This window comes from Apis laboriosa, unplaced genomic scaffold (genome assembly GCF_014066325.1).
Source record: "Apis laboriosa isolate Shangri-la unplaced genomic scaffold, ASM1406632v1 scaffold17_cov146, whole genome shotgun sequence".
NCBI classification, from domain to species: Eukaryota; Metazoa; Arthropoda; class Insecta; order Hymenoptera; family Apidae; genus Apis; species Apis laboriosa.
Genome location: NW_025222181.1, coordinates 1,183,041 through 1,189,980, shown reverse-complemented (window position 1 = coordinate 1,189,980; position 6,940 = coordinate 1,183,041).

Genomic DNA, 6,940 nt, shown 5'->3' with positions numbered 1-6,940 from the left:
TACTGATTTGAAAATTTTCTTTGGAATCTTGGAATTCAGCTCGAATTTACCTCGAATTTCAGAGGACGAACGGTAGCCCCCAGTATGGTATCGAAACGATATCGAAACCCATTCACGTATAGTTTCTCTCACGGGATCGGGGGCTTTCCATCAGTCCCACGCGGACACCGATGCAAATCGTAGCACGAACGGTGCAAGGAAGATGATACAAAGTGGCCGTAAAAATTCCTATCGCACTCGAGAGATAATGGAGGGTTGTATATCCAAGGCAAAATCGATCTCCCTCCCGAGAATTGAATTCTCATCCAAGATTCCGCTGTTATTCGTATTTTGAAAATCTCTAAAATCGAAATAAAAAAAAAATAGAAAAAAAGAAGGAAAGCAATAAAGTTAATTTAAAAAATTTCTTTTATTACAAAAGAAAATTGTATGATCGTTCAAACTTCAAGTTACATCTTCTTGATTTATGTAAGTACTTTGCAATTAGAAACATTTACATGTCTTCATATTTTTTTTTGTTATATGAAAAGTTTAAGAATTATTTTTGTATTTGTTATTCCTTGAAAAATTACTAGTAGAATTATTAATTATTTGTTTCATTATTCTTTCTTAAAAATTTATTATAAGATTAATTTCTTCAAATACAAATACAAAAAGAGTTATATTAAAAAATGTAACACATTTAAATTGATTTAATTTAAAAATAGTTGACTGTGATTCTATGTAAGAATACTTATAAAATTAATATCGATTATTAGAAAGAAATGTTGATTGATTGCTAAAATTGCAATGAAGGAAGAAAAAAGATGAAAAAGGAATTTTTTTTCTCAGAAATTCTCGAATTGCTTAAACGATTGCCATGGAACGTAAGGCATGTCATCGATCTTCCTGAAGACACGGATCGATCAAACGAGCTACCACCAATGGCCGTGAAAGGACGACACGCGATACGAATTCGTAAACTTGTTCCTATACTTTCCTCCTCTTCGTAACCTTTGCTCGTGGTTAATTAGCAAACCAAATTGTAACTTTGGCCGAGAATTGTCGCTCCTCCCTGGCGAAAATCCGACTTTTATTACTCTAACCGCGTTCTAAGTGTAAATTATGAAATCCTAGGAGGAGGATCTAAGATTCTCCTCTTCTATGAGCATAAACCTTCCGTCGCCTGTAGAATTTCCAATTCGTCGTGATTTGATCAGAAACTAATTTCAGAAACTTCGAAAGCTTGCAGAATTTTGTATTAGAAATTATTCATAATCTTATTTTTATATTACATATAAAGCATTAAACAAATAATTATATTTATAAGGGTAGTTTTAAATATTAAGATTCAATTTCATGGCTTATGAAATTTATTTATCCTTTAAAACTTACAAAGGATAAAATTTTAAATTAAACAAATATTATTTTCACATAACTTTCTTTGATGTCGTATTTTAAAAGTTAATCAAACATTAGCTATTAGTAAATTCAATAAACTTTTTAATCCATGAACGAATCCACAATTATTTGATTAACTTAATTCTGAAGTTCTAAGAACACCTTGGAAGTTATAAATTCTTTTCTTTTTTATCTTATATACATATCTGATTAAACAAGTATTTCAAAGTTTCTGGAATAAATTTATTTTCGATATTCCATTTATCCAATCTTCCAAAAGTTAAAATATATATGATATTGTTTTTTTACAAAATTGTTAAAATTCGAAGCAAGAAAAAAATCGTATCGATTAAAATTCAGTTGCATCCCATGTTGCTTAAACGAGCTGTCTACCCTCCACTATCGAGGGGTGAGAATATGTACGTTCGCGCGGAGGAGCGCGGATCTCTTTGCCATCAGATTGCTATGAACTAATTTAACCCCTATCCAATCTTCACGGAGCTCTCGTGCATTCCGCGCCGTTTTTAGATTTAACCTACCCAAATATGCAAATTGCAGCCGGAGCGTAGCTGGCGAGGAAGATTCCTCGAGGAGAATGGCCGATTCGAAGGGGGGGTGGGGTGCATAATCCTCGCCCATGGGAGATTGTGGGCGGCCGAAATGAAAGAGCAAAAAGGATCTTTGCCGAGGAGTACGCGTGGAGGACGAGAATACGTGAGATAGAGGAGGAGAAAGGAGGCAGCGCGAATTGGAAGTGGAAGAAAGATGGAGAGGAAAGGAACGAGAGAGGATCCATTTGGTCTCGCATCGAATGCACACGTGCGTAACGGTGTTCGTACGATCAAGAAAAGTCGAGGGAAATGAGAAGTTGTGACTGTTCGGAATCCTGGAATCAACGTGACTATTGTATTCGAATTTTCTTTATGGATGGGATATGGAAAGCTTTGAATTCTTTATTGTGAGGATTGTGACAGAAAGTGAGATTTAGGAGTTCAAATGAAGAAAGGATGTGCAAGGAGAAAATTGTAAAACGAGAAAAATTGAAGAGAAAATAGTTTTGATGGGCAATTGAGATTAGACATAACCTTATTTAATTTAAAAAATTTGATCTATTAACTATTTATTCATTTTTCAATCGTAGAGCATTCTTTCTATAATCTTTCATCAAATACATGGCAACACAACATTATAATCGACTAGAACAGTGTAAATATTCGATTGAATTGATATGCGATAGGACAAAAGACTATAAATACTCGAGTGTTTCACTATGCAATAATTTTTATGCAATGATGTTTTTCTTTTTTTTTTTTAAAATTTACACAAAACAGATATTAAATTCGAGATTATACAAATGGTGAAAGTGGCTCGATTTATCTCGAAAAAAGAAGCGAGAATATACTGCAGAACGTCCGCTTAAATCGCGCTTTTAACGCACTCTGAGAGAGATCATGGTGTACACACACGGTTGAACTTTCGACCTACAAACTCTTTGCGACGATGATTTATGTTTAAGTTATGGTTTGTGAGCGAGTAAAATCGCCGATTATACAAGCCTACGCGTAGGAATCCGCGTTTCATCCTGATGAAAACCTTAATAAAGCGGCTTAATAAATTAACCTTTTATGTCCAGCACGAATTCGGTAATACGTAATGCGTACGTACCGATTGCGTCACGTTTTTACGTTCGATACGTTCGAGTATTATGTCGGATTTGTGTGAAATACGAACTGAAGCTGTTTTTATATTACGGTGTAGTGTTCAAGAAGTAGTTAATTTACTGTTATTCGCGATATAATTTGGTTTTTTTTGTATATGTGGATATTTAAGTGAAAACATTCGAAAAAAGTATAATTAGATTTAGGCTGAAAGGGAAGAAGTTCATGAGAATGAAAATTATACGTATCTTTTATGCGTGTTCCTTTTGCATACATATTAGTATATACAATATTTAATTACATTTTTCAATTACTTTTTAAATTCATCGAGTGAAGCATACTTCGATTTTTGTTGTCGTATAGAATGTGTTAGAAACTCGGTCGATAAGGGTGCGAAAGCGTAAATAGCGCATCGTTCCCCTGCACATAATTCCAACGATGTTCGTGTGCTCGATCGTTATTCCAGTTTTCGACCATTCGTATCGAAGACAGCCTCCTAGATATCCCCAGAACAGCAGGAAAGACGATTTTATTCCCTATAATCCCGAGAGGGGTACGATAATATACCAGTAATATGGGCGCCATACGATGGCCGATTAAGGAACGTAGACGGTGGGCGAGAAATTAAGAAGTCCGGTATCCAGAAGAGAGTCAAGACGTTTCAGGTTATTAAATGAAATCGCACAGGAATGTATATAAGTATCTAAACGTTTTTTGCGGACAGGGGGTATAACCTGTTCCTTTCCGGATTCCCTTCGGCCGATAATTAAGTAACGGATAAAAATCAATATTAAAATCGCGTGTCCGCGTCTAAGATACCGGTTCCACATCGTCACTACTAATATTTTAGCAACTTTATCATAGCTACGCTCCAGCCTTCTCATTGGATTTGTTTTTTGATTTTCGCGTTGCGAATTTTCTTTCTTTTAGAGTTGAAATTGAATGTTATTATAATAAATTATTATTCTATTTTTTCATTCCCTAAAATTCATTTTATCTTGAATATATATTTGAAAAAAAAATTATTTTAACATTTCTTACTTTATTTAATACTTAGTTATGATAATTGCAGAATCGTGATTGTCAGTTATTCGAGGAGATTTCTAAGGCACATGCGTGTCTCAAGAATTAGTGGGGATAACTCTAGGAGAAAATGCGACAGTTAAGAAGGAGCTATTGTGTATCACTTTATCTTTCATGAAAATAAAAATAAATCATTTTTTAAATATGTTCCATTTAGAATACTTTGTATATACGTTCTATGATAAAATAGCTTATTTAATAATGACATTTTCAGAAGAATTCAGTGGAAGAAAATACAGAAAAAGTTTAGATTTCAATTAAATCGAAAAGCAGAGAATTCTGGATAAAATTAGGATATGAATATCGATAGAATCTTCTTTCTGATCAAATCGAACGATTATAGATAAAACTGTTCTTTCCCTTCTCTTGGCCCTGAATTCTCTTTCTTTCTCTTCGTTTCGTCTCTGTTGAACTCGTTGCATTCCCTTCTCAGTCTATCTGCATCTCTTTCACTCTCACGTTTAAGTTACTTAAACGGACCGAAATATTCGTGGAGAGCCCCGCCTTGCTCCGCCATTATGCCTTCGGTCAGTACGCGATTATTAGATATTGTAACGTATTTTGAATCGTTAATTATCTTCGCGATATACGTTTTCTTACTTTTATATGTAACTTCGATTTTATTTTAAGTAATTTTCTTCTTTTTTTTAATTTCTTATTTTTATTTCAGATAAAAATCAACTGACATAGTTTTATCTCGATTTTGTACTTGTAATTGACTCCTCCTTTCAACAAGATTTCGATTCCATTAATTGGACCGAAGATATCTTTTGAAATCTTTATGCGTTAATTAGTGATTTCAAAAGCATACTTTACGTTCTTTTAAGAGATCGTCGTGGGAAACATTAAGAGAAAGTTAACAATTTCGCGTGATTTTGAAAGATTTAAAGTTCTAGGGAAATCAGATATTATTTTAATTTATTTTTAGATTATGGTAGATTTCTTACTAATTAAAATAAAATAAAAATACATATATTTAATAATATTAATATTAATATTTTTTATCTTCATATAAGCTATATATATATATATAGCTATACATATAGATATAATATAATATTAACAACATCATATATTAACATATAATCCTAATGTCAATGGTACTTCTTATAAGTTCAACCATAATTTCCAAGTTTTACGTGCAATAAACTTAATAAGTGATGTCAATTCAGGATTAAAAAGAGTTCCTCCTTTCCTTTGCCCTGGTTTTAAAAGATGATTCAACTGATTATGAAAGCGAGTTGGCAAAAAAGAATTAATCAGCATTTTACCGAGTCGATAATTAAATAAAATCGGAGCGCGAATATAATTCAGGAAGCCGTAATTTCTCTTTCTTTAATGGCTATGCCAGGTGTAAATCTTGACGATTAAATCGAATTTGTGCGATATTTTCCTCATGGGTGATTTCAATATCTACTGAAATTAATAATGTCGACATTCGTCGTAAAAAAGATCGAAAAATTGAATAACATAATTAGGATCATCTGATATGATTGTATGAGTATAAATCAATCATTGAATTTTCGAACACAAATTTTATATCATCGAAAAAAGAAGAAAGAAAAAAAAAAAATTTATACATAGAGTCTTTTATCACAATATTATCACAATAATAATTCTGTGATTATTTTTCTAATTTTTCTCTTTTCTATCAAATTTTCCATAGAAGAAACATGGAATAAAAATCTTGTTAAAAATATTATCCAATTTGCATAAGTCGATAAAATCATTTTATAAAGACGATTGATCAAATTATTTGCATTAGCGAATTTGATTCTGATCTTTGAAAAGAATTACTTAAAGAACACCTATATTTTATTAGCCATAAAGTATGTAATAAGCTTGCTCGAACTATTGGTTCAATTTTCCACCACCAGGTAGCGCGTTCCTACGGGAATCGTTACGATTCAGTATCTCTCGAAACGGAATCGCGTTAAAACGGTTAGGATTTACGGGTGTAAACGAGGGAATTATCCGAGACAACGCGCACAATGCATTCGTAGCCACGTCTACTTCGTTCCTCGAACAGTGTGTGTCAAGCAATCCAGTCCTATCAAAGGTGCTCTTACGGCGAATGGCGTTCCGTTATTTTTACGCGCACGGTTGAGGACATCCTCTAATGTCCCTGCCTATTCCACCGTCTATCCTCGGTATTATTTCTCCCTTCGTCGATGCCAAACATCGTGGGTGAAAGAGCGTGCACATTATTCCCTATCCTTGTCCCTTTTTTACTCTATGCTCCTTCCATGTTCGCCTCTTCCCTCTGGCCATCTCCAATAAAACTTCTCCGTGGTAGGGGACGTCTAGTATACCCTGGACTGCACTCGGTTTCATAGGATGGTCACGGGGAATGGTCCATCCCCCGACACCTATACCTTCGTCTTTATTTCCACCAGGCTCTCCTTCTATGACTTCCACCGCCTTTGGTGTCGACCCTCCGCTAACCGATACATAGAGAGCATAATACATATCTGAGAGGATTCGATCGGGATTATCACAGGCATATCGTGTGATGAACATTTTGAAAGTTTGTTAATTAGAAGCGATGGGGATTTTGTGGCTTGAACAACTTCCGAATATGTACAAGACTGTTTTAGAAAGTTTGTGGACTGAGAATTATGGTGTAAATCCGAGCAATAGAAAATGGAACTATGCTATAATTTCAGGTTAGTTTAAATTATCCAAAAGTTATTCTTAAAAGTTATGAAAAATTCAAAATTCTATTTTTTTAATAAGATTGAAAAATTCATATTAAAAACTTTTTAATTTGTTTTCAAATTAAAAGATTTTATTGTATAATGCTATAAATATTATCTATA